The following is a 14,212-nucleotide window of genomic DNA, read 5'->3' as shown; positions in this document are numbered from 1 at the left end:
AGAGAGAGAGAGAGAGAGAGAGAGAGAGAGAGAGAGAGAGAGACAGAAAAAGAGAAGGAGGAAGGGATTATGAGTAATAAAGGTTACGTTAAAGTTATATAAACCGTCTTGTCAGTTATAAAAGAAACTACAACCGTTGCAAAGAATACAAAGATAAATGAAAGAATTCCGCGAGGTTATGAAGTCACAGCTTGCTAATTTCGTTTTTTTCCCAACGGCGAGTCTGTTCGTTTAAAAAGAACAAAGTTGAATTACGGAAGGGGATCTGTTCCACACGCGCCTCTCCTCCAAGTTTTCTCCAATGTCCCAATGTTTCAATGAGCGAAGCCCGCTCGAGATTTGTAATTTTCACTCCGTTATCGTTCCGAGTACGCGGGAGAGGCACTGGCGCCGATGTAAGTGGAAGAAATTTAACGGTACCCAGAATGGAAACGGATACCCCGGCACGTACGTTAAGCCGGACGAATATTGTAACGCGAGGCCGTTTATACGAATAGAACCGATAAGGAGCCCGCGTAACAGAGACCGAGCAGCCAGCCAAGCAAAATAAAGAATATGATTCGAGCCGAATGGGAAAACACACAAATCGAAGAAGAGGGCGAGTCTGAGGCTTACTTGAGCCGTGTATATATCAACACCTGGACCGATCGGTCTCGTAGACACTGCCTGTGCACCGCATCAGCGAGGCGAAGGAAAGCGATGCAGGAAGCAGATGCGAATCATACGTGAAACATGCTCCACGCGCGAGAGAGCAGCCGACGGCTCGTTCATCGGCTCGAGTCGCTCACCGCGATCGTCTCACACGTCCCTCATCGTCTGATCACGTCGTGCCGGAGAACAGCGGCTCCGCGCCGGGTCGTACGTGTCCACCTAAGACTCTCCCTGAGCGCCGTGAAGCGACTCAGGAAAAGAACTCGTGTACTCTTATCTCTGTCGCATAATTAAACCGCACCACACGACCGCCGAACGAACGCCGCGCGGAAGTGAGGATCCCCGCCGTCGAGGTCGAGGTGGAGCGCGGACTGTTTCGCTTGAAGTTAGCCACGCGCGCCCACCCGTCCGAATTCGAATTCGTACTACCGGCGTCACGAGAGCGCGCCTCCGAGCGCGCTCAGCTTCTCTTCCGTCCGGATTGCGTTTTCCGCAATCTCTCTCCGCGGCTCGTCCTCGCGAGGACGTCCTCTGCGGGATCGCGGCGGCTCTCCGCGGTGGCGATACTCTCGAAAGCGAAGCGATACACGAGCGCGGGCCAGGAACGAGCGAGCGACTGAACGACCGATCGACCGACCCGTCGTGTTCCGAGCGAGTAACTGTCGGCCGAGAGAAGCGTGGGAGGTCTTGCAGGTACCGCGGCTCCGTGGCGTAATGGCAATCACGCGGGCGGCCACCGCGGCCTCATGCCGACCCTTTGGCGCGCTCCGACCTCTCGGCAGTTTCCGGCGCGCGCTCGGCGCCGCTCGACGAGAGAGCGTCCTCGAGTCCGTTCCATGTCGGGAGTTGGCGGCGGGCAGTCCGCGAGGAACGCTCGCGGATGCACTTCGACTTTTTGAGGGGGCTTTTTTGCTCGACTATCGTTTTGCCTCTCTCTCTTTTCATCGAAAGAATTATTTTCGCGTTTACGGAAGTCAAATACTTGGCACACATGCGATTTGTGCTCGGCATTATATGTTTCTTCACTTGCGACAAGTACATGTTTTATTATTGAGAAAGCGAGCACACACACATACACATACACAAAGCGGTAATTGAATTTTTTCGTTGCAATTACTAAACGTTTGATCGATCTCGTTTCAACCAAATTTTTTTCTGGTACGTCAAATTTTCGTTTTGACAACAAAATCCTTTTCAACCTTTTCCCGTTTCTATACACACTCTATTTATATTAAGCGTTCATTTTACTTTTTGTGATTTTCCCTCTTGTATAATAATTATACGTAATCTTGAGATCTTTTTTGTAGATAGAAGTACGTGTAAATTTGATTTCCTTTGCTCCAGTTTTTACACAACGCATTTCTAACGAGCGTTCATTTGTGGTATCATCATTCATACTATTGCATATTACATTCGAAAAATGATACTCGGATTTGAGCCCGGTTTTTGGAATCGGTACAAGTAATCGTTACATCGCAATAATAGCCTTCGAAATCGATGCGTGAATCAGTTTAAGTGACCTTTTAGGTCGTACAAAATGGCACTCTTTATTCGTTACATTTATATGTTATATTTTATATATATATACACACACACACATATATATATTATCTGCTCATATAGCGTGTAATCGGTAGACGCGTGTAATCGCTAGCGCGAGTTCTGATTGGCTTCTGCTTTTCTGCTTTTCCGCCAAGGTGTGAATTCGTTCTTATACGCGGGGCGTCCAAGCGCGAGAGGCCTTCCCGTACTCTTCTATTTCCGATTTCGGAGCGGAATCGATGCGTGGCTTCGCGCCGCGCCGGAATGATTCGAAAGGAAGGGCATGCTTCAGCGCGGCCCGGGGGGCATAAACACTCCGGCTAAGATCGATAGACTGCCGAGTCAGTTGTAACAAAACTCAAAGGCGATCGCTGCGAAAAAGTGCATTCGCTTCCAATAATACCGCGTTCGCGCGGAAAGCGCGTTTTTGCGCGCGCGCTCGGACGAGAGAGACAGTGGATGCGCGTCGTTGCGAATCGAAGGGAAAATCCTGCTACTTTTCGCGCTCCCTCCCGTCTCGTTGCCACGTTCGTACGTAAATTTTTTAAACGCGGCAGTATCGATCACGTCGTCGGTGCCCATCTCGCTGTTGAACGTGTTAACGATCGAATTTCTCGGTCGGCCCTCGTAGATGTGCGCGGCACGGGGAACGCGTCACGGACGTCGGCGAAGTGTGGCGCGCGGTGTGGCAGTCCGACCGACACGTTCGCAGTGGCCGCGCTTTGGCGGGGCGGATTATAAAACTTTAAATAAAATAACTTTAGAATCACGGTCTGTGCGCTTGGACGGGCGTGCCGCGATAGACGATGACGACGACGACGACGACGACGACGACGACGACGACGACGAAAAAGGAAGGAAAGGAAGGACGAAGAGAAAGACCACGAGGAGGATGACGGGGGGCGAAGGTGAAATACACGTCGTCCTCGCGGCGTACGATGTAGACACGTCGCGAAAGAAAGGGACGGCGCATGTTTATTCAAACCCATCTTATATCGCATTTTCATACTAATGGACTTTTTCAACTCTGGCCCGCCGTGGTGGCGCGCTGGATGGTCTGGCTGGCGCGAAACAGAGAGAGCGTGCCCTATGTTTCCGTTCTTTGGCTTTGGCTAGATGTAACGAACGGTCCCCCCTCCGTGATCCCCGACGGATGACGATCTCCGGATTATCATACTCGCGTTAGCATAACAGTTAGAGTCTCGAGGGTGAGACAGGCTGCGGAAGGGCGAGAAGCGGCGGTTCGAGGAGCGCTTCTCGATTTCCCAGCTCGTCGGGTTTTTCGGCGCGAGATAAACGATTGACCGACCCGATTTATTCACTCTATTTTCCGTAGCCGGGACTGCGAACCGCGTCATTTAGCTTAAAAATTGTAAGAGTGAGGTCCAGGGAGGATGCGGGTACAAAAATTGACGCGACCCATTTTAGTCGGAACAGTTTTTCGAAACAACTCGTCGTCCCTTTTCGCCATCAGCCGGACGCGCAACTTTGTCCTTTAATCCAACAAACTCATTTAGATCAATGTATGAACCTTATGAAAAACGGTATCAAAAATAATTGCGCTCAATTCATTGCTCTTTTTCTTTCGCTACCCTACTTTCAATATCCTAAAATCTATCCTAAGATCTATTGCTTTTAAGGTCCATTAATTAGTGATAGAAACTGTGCAGAAGTACAGAATGAGAGACAGGAGATAATTCGTGAAGTAAATGCAATATTACAGAGTTACGAAGATAATTGACTTATAAGTGGATCGAGGAAGAAACGTGAGAACACATTTCTATGTGAGACGCGAATAGGCAATGACTTAGATTGATTTCGCAGTTCTAATGACGTAAGTGTCTTATACGCGTTCTATTAGTGGATATTAGAAGTCTCGTTTCAGCTCGAAATTATATCAACGGGTTTACGTATGCTGATCCATATTTCTGGTAGACTTTATTCCAGTACAGTAGGCTTCATGAATGTGTCAACCCCCGGATTATTCTTCAATTTGTCTTACGACATGAGCCGCGAATCATGTTGCAAATAAGTAATATACTATAGCTCATTTATGGTACGTAATATCACGTATCATTTATGTTTCCTTTCGTATTCCTATTCACATACTTTTTGATACTTTATTTTAAAATAGAGTCTTAATCAATAGAAATATTCTTGATTGAATCAGTGGAAAAAGTTTCATCAATAATTGATCAGTATATATTGATCTTCAGCGGAAAATTTCATTTTACTGCTCCGTTTTATATCTCACCGAGCTGAACCGATGAAAATAATATCTCACTGCAAGATTTGTATACCAGTTTGTTCTACGTTGCTTTGAATTCTACTTTCTGCGTTTATAGCGATAGAATTAATGGCTTTCATGCGTCCTGCGTATGATGACACTGTCTGTGTTTACAAACTGCGTCAATAACGATGACAGTCGTCATTATTAACTTATTTTTCAATGATATTCTACCGATTGCAATATTATACTTATAACTAGTGTCTGTCACTAGTAAGTAATTTCACTTATAAATATAGCATTTTAATGAAGAATACACTGATTGTACTATTCATGGAATTGCATTGAAAATCTGCCTATCTTAGTGATATCTGAGCCCCCTGATGAAGACATGCCTATTTTGGGATAACTCTGGCTAAGGTCAGGCCATCATATACTTAAGGTTCGTTCCAATTAGTTTCTATCCGGAACACTACTCGTCATATCGTAATTCGGCGCAAGAGTTCGACCTGTGTTCGGTGCGATGCGCGCCGAACCACCGCCTGTGCGTCCTGCATCCGCACCCACGGACGAAAATTACTTTCTGGCGCGGGCGGGCTCTCTCTCTCTCTCTCTCTTTCTTTCTCTCTGTGTGCAGGTCGAGGGTCGGGGCAGAATTTTCGTTCTACTCAGGGACGATTAAACAAATCCAGAGCGCAGACGCCGCCCGCCGCTCGCGTCGTAATTCTCCCGACCGCGTACGTATTGTCGTAAATTACAAAAAAGGGGGTCTGAATTGCACCGGCAACGGCGCGTGCACGCGAACGCCGCGAAATAACCGCGCCTGTGTTTGCGCGTCCGTGTTTGCGCGACACGTACACGCGCGAGCGCCGTTGCATCGGGATAATGCCGTCCAAGAGTAGTCGGCTTTGTGCCGCGTGTTCTGCCGCGATCCGCGCTCCGAGAATTTGGAAAAGGGAAAAAGGATGTCGTCCTTAACGCACTTAAATCGCGATTAAGCGAGCTCGCGTGCGGCTAGGCGCATATCTTTTATTCATAGCGCGGATTAACGGAAATCGATACGAGAACGCAAGACGTACGAAATCGCGTGTAACGTGTCGTCGTAACTGTGAGAAGAACACGGTTCATTTTCGAGTGCCTCCCCCACTTCTCTCTCTCCCTCACTCTCGCCATCTCTCTCTTTCTCTATCTCTCTCGATATGTAAATAAAAGGTCTCATTACTCGATTCGAATTGCAAAGATCACATGTGCCAATTTGAGAATTGGACTAGGTCACTGAGCGTGACGGGGAAAGGGTGAAAATAGGTGACGTCTACGTTATTTTAGAGACACAGAGGTAGAAATATCTCCTCTGCTCTTTCTACACTCATCTTTCTGATCAATTGTTCTGCCCCTCGTGACCACAGTTTTCTAACCCAGTTAAGTGAAATCTATACAAAACGAAAGCTCCGCCTCTCGCCACCGAAACGGATTCGCCTTAAAAAAATACAGCTAGAGAGAACGACTTACGAATCCGTCGCACGTGTACACGACAGAGTTTCCATTTCATCCGTTACATCCGATAAAGTGTATCTACGGGTTACGAAACAAAAAAAAAAAGGAAAAGTTGTAGTGGGCGAAGATTCGACGAGAGAACCGCGTCTGCGACGAGATTCGATGAATACGCGGAACGGCGATCTCGCTCGGCGGATTAACTTGCGCGGAATATTGTTGCACCGTACTGTACTCCGCACGTACGTATACACCGACTGTTTGTCGTTGGTGCTGTTCGTTTGTTACGAGTGGACCTTAAGTGTACGAGGTGCCACGGTAACGCCTACCAATCTGCTGTTTGTCCTCCAACCACCCGCTGCTCTCGCCGCCCCTCGGCGCGCTTAATTCCCGTGCGCGAGAAATGAAGCTTAAAGCCGAAAATGAATTCTAAAAAGCGAGAGCTCAGCGCCGCCAACGCTGATGAAAGGAAATCCGTTTTCGCGCGTTCAAAACGACACCGCGGCGAATCGTATCCGCGACGCGACGCCACACGCGATCGTCTCGACGAAATCGTGATCTTCCGCAAGTTTGAATGAGACAAATGACAGAAATTACATCTACGCGGGACGCAACGACTCTAGACGTGTCGCGTATTTTTCTTCTCTTTCCTGAATCGAAATTTTGGCTCTATGTTAAACCTTAAATTTTACAACGCAATAGGAGTTAAGTTAGCAAAGTGAGTTTAATTCTAACGATACAATTTACTCCTACTTTGACTCTGATCGTGACCGAAGTTTTCCTTCTCACTTTCTTTAGCGTCCAAATAGCTGTTGAATGAAGATGAAAGTAGAATCAAAATTTCGACTCGAATTCTTTTTCGAAGATAACGACCGCGAGATTTGAAATCTATGAATTTCTGTTACGGCAGACATCTTCAATGCGTCCGTCAATTTCAATTCACCTGCGTTACGATGCAACGCTAGTTTAGAGTCGAATGAAAATTCGGGGCCCGATACCAACAATCAATTATTAGTCGAATATTCGCAACCATTAGCTCAGTTAAACGTGAATTCGCGCAGTGTTCAACATTGCTTCACAATATTCTGAATATCGAAATCGCGTGTGTGTGTTGTTCGAGGAAAAATGATGGATTACACGGGACCTCCATGAGAATTTTGTTCAACAAATTACGCGCGAAACTTTCTACTTCACACGACTGAAACTTTCGACACCTTCTCTCTCACCTTCCGGATTCAAATATATTCCGGCATTTCTGTGCAATGATATATCAAGAAATAATCGATGAGTCCAAAACAGCTCTTTTTAAATTCTATACAGCATGCGTTCCACTGCATCGCGCGCATTGATCGATTAATTTTCTTTAATTAAGGTTTCTAGGATTATCGTAGTCGTTTGCAAACCGGAGGAGCTCTATTTATTGACGAGCGGTCGGCATCTAAATTTAGATACCTTATATATCTAAATCAGAATAAAGTTCCCATTATTAGCATATATTATTATTATTATTTAGAAGGAAGTAGACTCGAAAGCCCCTAGTCACTTGGATCTAGAAAGATCTTTTTTAACTTATTTCCTTTTCCCGAAGTTTATTTTTAAATTATTATTAATAAACTTTAAGATCAGTCTAGAATGTATTCCTTTAATTGTGTTAGGTGTTACTGTCTTTTCAAAATGTAGTAATTTGCGCCGATAGGCGCAAAAACAATTATAAGATATGCAGGAACAATTGTATAAGATATGCTTTATTGTTGCTGACTCCTTTCTACTAGAGACCCTATAATAAGAAAATATCTTCTAGGAAATATATATCTTTCTTTCTCGAAAAATTTTGCCAGAATTTCTCTGATGGCCAAACTCTTATTATACTCTATTTTCTACAAAGTCGATTCTCTACAGAATCGTTAATCTTGTTAGTTTCTTACGAGTAGTATTTTAAGAAACCTTTCTGTTAGTACAGGAAAAAAGAATGTGTCAATCGGGAAATAATAAATATGACACAGTTTTTATTTCTGGTTTCAGTAAATAATTCTTTGTTTGTTCACTTATATGGAAAAAAAGATTTGCTAATATATGGACAACTAAAAATATTAGTTGCAGGAGCAAATTTTCTTGCTTTCATAGCAAATTTATTTAGTTGTGATAGTTAAAAGATTTGCTAATACATATATATATATATATTTTTTTTTCCGTGTATATAATATCATATATTAGTATTGCGATTCGTTGCCTAAAAAAATCCATTTTTGAGACAACGAATCGGTATGTTAGTGTAACCAAGAATTGATTTTTGAAACCAGAAAGAAAAGCTATGCCATATTTTACTATTTTTCTAGTTGACATAACTATTCCTTTCTTCCTTGTATATTCAGTATTCTTAATTCCTCTTTGCTAAGATTGATAATATCTTTTTTCATTCTTTTTTTAGGCTGATAAAGCTCTTTACGCCAAGTAAGTACGCCAAGATTTCTAATTAATTTTCAACATGGATTAATGTTTACTTCACAAAAACTGATGTTTTTTGTACTTATATCATTATGATATTTGATCCTTATTGCCGAAAGATTTCATGTCCATCGGAAGCGCGGGAATTTCCCCTTTCCAAAGGTTTTTGTTTCAAGTTGTTACATCTATAAGCGGAGTTATCGACGTTTATATCGATCCGCGTAACTAAATAGTCGGCGCTGTTGCGAGTTGACGCACGTGTTGATTAACGTGTAGGTAGTATTGGTGCCATGTGCCGCAGTTGCATTTCGATTTTAAACGATTCCTACAATGAACCATTGCAGACTTGAACTTTAAACTTCGCTGTTTCCACTCCGCTGCCCGGATAGCATAGTCGCATCGGCCACGTGCTCGCTGCAGCCACGTGTTTGTTGCGGTCACGTGTCGTTCGTTTCACTTTAAAAGAGGATAGCATGGAAACATAGTGTGTTGGCGAAACAGCAGGTGGCACGCATGGTTCGACGCTAACGCCGAGTCGAAGCTTGACATCGATGTCACGGTTTTAAATGGTACTAGCTCACAAATGAGTCGACGTAGCGACATGAAACGAAAAGCAATCTCTTTGGTACGTGTTCCCGTACACGTGTGTATCGCTCTTTCATTACCAATTTGGAAGAATCGTGTGTCGTGGTCGATTAAAACATGGCAAACAACCAACCAACACACAACCTCTTTCATTCACAACCGACTTCTTTCTCTGTTTCGTCCATTGTAATAGTGACGGGATCAATGTTGTTATTGTGAATTAAAAGGCTAATTTTATTGTGACTATTTGCAAAACGCTAGAGAATCTTTTTTGTTCAATTTCACGTGGACTACACATACATAAGCGTTGTGGTACACGGAAAAAAAGGTTTGGTTGAATTAACCAAATATCTGGTCGAATATGAACGATCCAGAAATTCCGATTAAAGTAACCCGAATTTTATTTAAGTTAATAAGATTTTTAGTTGACTTCAATGGAATTCGGGTTACTTTAATCGGAATTTCTGGATCGTTCATACTCAACCAAATATTTGGTTAATTCAACCAAACTTTTTTTTTCGTGTAAACATTCTGTATGTATTTCCCCTAACGTTGGTGAAAACAGATATATAATAAAGTGACTATGAAGAGATAAAACTTATTGTTTTGCATATCCATTAATTATACAATAGGTCTGAATTTAGATGTTCGTATATGTAGGTAAAAAATTCGTTATTAAATAGAAAAATCCTGTAGCATTTTGAAAAATATGTGTGGTATTTATAATCGCATAGAGAAATAATTATGCTAAATTATGGTCAAGAAAACTATTTTTTATTAAATTCTACTATAGTAACTTTGCACATGCATGTTACTACTACCATTTTCGTGTTAGAACAACCAAAAAATATAGTTGGGGCTAAAGCAACTCTGATTTTAGTTAGATTAGTCATTTTTTTCTCTCAGGCTAGACTCTCTCTCTCTCTTTTTCTTTCTCTCTCTTTCTCTGTTACTGTTAATTATTGAGATATTAATGAAATAAAACTGGTCAATCAATGCGCGCAGTGCGATGGGACGAGTTCTGCAGGACAGCCTGAAGAACGTGTCTTGGACTTGTTTCCTGATCTCCTAGCAACGGTGAATATAGACATGCGGAAGGATCACGCGCGTAACGCAGGACCGCGTCGTTTGCTGCTCGCAATTACTTTGCCCTTCGCTGTCATCCGATTTCCACCGTTACTAGGAAACAGTCAACAAACCCAAGACATGTCCTATCCTAAGATACCTTGTATAAAAACTTATTACGAAAATAAATCCAATATGTTGGGACCAGAAAATTCTCGACTATAATGGCGTTTACTTCCTTTACAAAAATCGTATGTCTCTAGTATTACTAAAATAATATTACTAATATCGAAAAAATTCTCTAAATATTATTATATATCGCACCACGCGAATGAGTATCTAATTATTCACCGATAATACTTCATAATTGGACGACGGGTTCTTGGGCGATGATTAACGACCATAGATCGGCTTGGTTCGTTGATTTCGTTAAAACGTTGGCCTGTACAATATTAATATAACGTGCCGGGGCACGTCGGATCGATAATTTACAGCTGAATCTTTACTTTGATTCCGCAATTTCGGCGTGCGTGTTTGATAAAGCGTGAAAGTCCAGCCTGTCATGTCCTGTCAGAGATCTGTCAACGATACTGCTGCATCGATGAGATATATTTAACATCCATGAATGTTCGATGGGAGGCACCAAATATTACGATAACTCTCGCACGCGTGCGCTTTAATCCATCTGTCATGTTGGAGAGTGACGTTCGCACGCGATCGCCATGAAAATCGCTAAGTTGGGCAACATATATTTGTCTTGCCGGATTATCAATTTTCAAGCGGTTCTGTATGGACTTCTATTCCGGGCTCGCGACGCGCGTTAGTCAAGCTGACGTAATTGATGCTTTTACCAAAAATCCGCGCGCCACTCGAGATGACGAAGTCGGCCGAGTTAAATCATCGTCGAGAATCATCATCGCTCGGACTTACGTGTCACGCAGAAATAGCGAGACAGGGGGCGCATATTTTTCCTTGCAATTGTTTGAGTGCGTCACGAAGCAGTCGGTATGCAGACGAAACCCAAGGCTATGTTTGAGTTTTAGAGACACCCGGCGGCAGCTCCGAACGCGCATACATGTTCGGCAACTAGAAATATGTTTCCGTTAGATGTGTTACCGTTCAGATCGCGAGTCGCTCGCTCAAATACGACCACCGGCTATTCCGGCTCACAAATAGCCGTCTTCCGCAGTGATCGAAACTTCGAAAAACGGCACGGCTGCTGAATAACCAGCCTTACGAATTTATTCGAGCGTGCCGCGCAATCTTTGCCACGTTCTTCGCAGAAACGTTCGGAATGTTAAACAAATGCGTTTCCTCTAAACTGGGACCTGCAGTCATTTCTTGAGCCGTTGAGTATGTAATTAAAATCTCACCTCCGTTAAGACGGCAACGGATCATTAACAGTGAAAGAATATAGGAGAATGACAGAGTCAAGTCGGTCTAAGAGTTATGTTGATCACATCCGAGTCGAAATCTTGATTCTACTTTCAGGCTTATTCCATTCAACATCTATTTTGATATTCTGAAACCTATATCAACTTCTATTCTACCCGAGTCAACATTTTGATCTTATACTTTCAGCTTCATTATTTTTAAGACAAATTTTTAGGTACTTTTTCTATATCCTAAAAAAAATATGCCACGATTCTCTCTTGCGATTGTTGCTCTCACAATAAATACATAAATAAAACGCATAGCTAACGTGACTCTTGGGCCGATTTGACCCAGTTTCCCCTATGTCGCTAATGAATTAAAAAAGACAAATAAGTTATTCAAAGAAAATTGATCGGAAATTTGCCATCGAATCCTGAAACCGCGTCTGATAACATTAAGCTCTCAATCATTGCCGATGTTTCGGTTTCTTGTTCTGCGACGGGATAAAGTGATTTGTTCAAATGCATCATTCACCGTGCCGTGTAGGCTACTTAGTAGTCATTGCTTATTCAATAAATAGGAGCGGGACATTACGAGCGAAAATTTACGTCGGCCTCGGCCATTGTCCCAACGAAACTTCCCTCGGCACAGGGAATATCCTCACTCCGACGCGAAATTATTCAACGGCAGCCGGTGTATCGCGTGGTATAATTCGATTCCGTAATAAGGACGAAGTAACGAAAAGCCAACGATTAGATATACCTGGCGCGCTCGTGTTCACGTGTCTCGGGGAAAATGCGACAAAAGTTGGGCCGGCGTGCCAATAAAAAATTCGGCCAATCGGAAATTCGTATGTGTCCCGAAACTCGCGCGCACCGTCCGCGAAAATTCGAACCAAATACCGGCCGGTCGACTTTCGCCGTTGGTTCCACGGCGAATTGATACACCGTCGGTGTGCAGTTTTGCGTTACATTTCGATCGCGCAGTCTTCGCGCTTGGTGGAATTCTTCACCGCCGACATCGATAGATGTGGTTTATCCTTTTGTCGGACGTTGTACTCCTCCCCGTCGGATATGGATCGAAGATTCGTCGCGTCGTGCATCGCGCGCGACGAGATAATTTTGTAAGGATACGGCGAATTATCAGAGTTAGTTACCTAAGACCGCCTAAGGCGTAACCCAACCTAGTCTGGTGAATTAATTCGACCACCCACTTTCGCCCTCCCGCACACGGCTGAGAGAGAGAGAGAAAGAGAGAGAGACGCAAATTGAGAAGGTATTATTGTAAACGTGCGAAGCGCTTTGCCGCCGACACCCTCGCAGTCATTGATATGCGCGTGGAAATAACTGAACTTGGAAGCAGGGACAACTTCGTGCAATCGCTCGTCTTCTATTCAGACAAGTCTCGCGACACGTGTTATGTCATTTATCCCGTAGAAACGGAACGTATCTTGGCGTAGGCGTCATTCGATCCAAGGCACGCATGTTAAATTCATTCGTACGTGTGTATTGGCGTTATGTCGGTATGAGCGAGCATACATGCAGGCGGGCTAAAATAAAAGATCTTGATGAGAAGATTACGTAGCGTGACAGATTTATTCTCGAAAGAGATATATTCGCTCTCACACAATTGCAGTAATACTTATTTTCCAGACTATATAATGGCATATTTAATAAAGAAGTGTATTATAATCGATAAATGCGCTCCAAAAATAAAGCCTTGTTCTCTGCGAAATATAGGAGTAATTTTCGTAATGTATTTCCTCATTCCAACATTATTATTAACGTGATGATGTTTACACAGCGACCTGAAACTAATTTAATAACATCCATACATATATCATAGTTTCTCTCTCTCTCTTTCTTTCTACACGGAGAAAATATTGTCATAAAATGTGTCATCTTTTAATGTTTTATTCTCTTAACATATTAATATGACTTTTAATAATTATTAACTTTTATTAATGTGACTTTGTCAGATAAATAGAAATTCTTATTTCGTTTTGTCCATTTTTATCGCGTTTCTCAATATTTTTCTTAGCGCTTATAATATTTTGTTTAGTGTAATCTAATATTTGATTATAGAAAAAAGGGTGCGACACATGAGAGTACTAGAACAATTTGCGAGAAATGTAAACACATCCCCTGCTACACTGCCAACAGTCGTCGCTCATCAATGAGAGTCGGGTGATCACGCAATCAAAACATCCGGGACTTTCAAGACGCTCAAATTTTTTTTGTGCCTCGTAGACTTTTCCGAAAGTTTCCATTCAGTTCCGGGCTGGCGAGCGACACGTATACCACGGACTGCGTATGTCGGCGCGTTATCTATTATTTTTCTCGAGTAATTAAACAATTTCGTCGTCTCTTTGAGATACTTAATTAGTCTCTCGTCGGCATCGCGTTATTTAACACGTGTATCTTCGATTGAATCGTGAGTATGAGTGTCAGTGCAAGTGTCATAACGGAGCGGCCAGGATACTGGATCGAGAAGCCAGGACGCAGGATATTGAAACGTGAGCAGTGATACATCATACAATTTCAAGGTATGCCGAGTCATTTATTATACAAGAAGTTTCTGCTTTTAACGGACGTTTGATCAACTTACTGAGAAATACCCGAGTCGAAATTTAGGCTGGTATTCGTAGTCTCTTATCATTTATAAGTAAAAATAGCTTCGTAAATCTCTCTGATGGCTTGTCGAACTATACTTATTACATTATTTCTTACAAGATAAATATTGATCCAGATAGATATTGAGGCGAATAATGGTTTATGAATACGAATCTGTAATTCGGCCAAAGATCCGAAGTAATTCACAACTATGAATATT

The 14,212-nt window shown here is 42.9% G+C and overlaps 1 protein-coding gene across 31 annotated transcripts in view; it reads right to left on the bottom strand.

Annotated features, from left to right (window-relative positions):
- The window catches only part of LOC116840670 (basement membrane-specific heparan sulfate proteoglycan core protein-like), a 240,321-nt gene that overhangs the window by 127,270 nt on the left and 98,839 nt on the right, over window positions 1–14,212 (bottom strand). Inside the window, exon 1 of one of the 31 annotated variants that reach the window (XM_032807688.1) lies at window positions 1,081–1,451. The exons of 29 other annotated variants lie outside the window; for them this stretch is intronic. The gene's annotated coding sequence lies outside the window, so the exon portion shown is untranslated. Of the gene's footprint in view, window positions 1–615; window positions 757–1,080; window positions 1,452–14,212 lie in introns of those variants that run through there. One more of the 31 variants, XM_032807689.1, reaches the window with a different exon arrangement.

Source organism: Odontomachus brunneus, unplaced genomic scaffold, assembly GCF_010583005.1.
Source record: "Odontomachus brunneus isolate Ranch 3 - 2012 unplaced genomic scaffold, Obru_v1 Obru_scaffold_011, whole genome shotgun sequence".
Lineage (NCBI taxonomy): Eukaryota > Metazoa > Arthropoda > Insecta > Hymenoptera > Formicidae > Odontomachus > Odontomachus brunneus.
The sequence above is the reverse complement of the archived record's forward strand: the minus strand, read 5'-3'. Positions and strand labels throughout refer to the sequence as shown.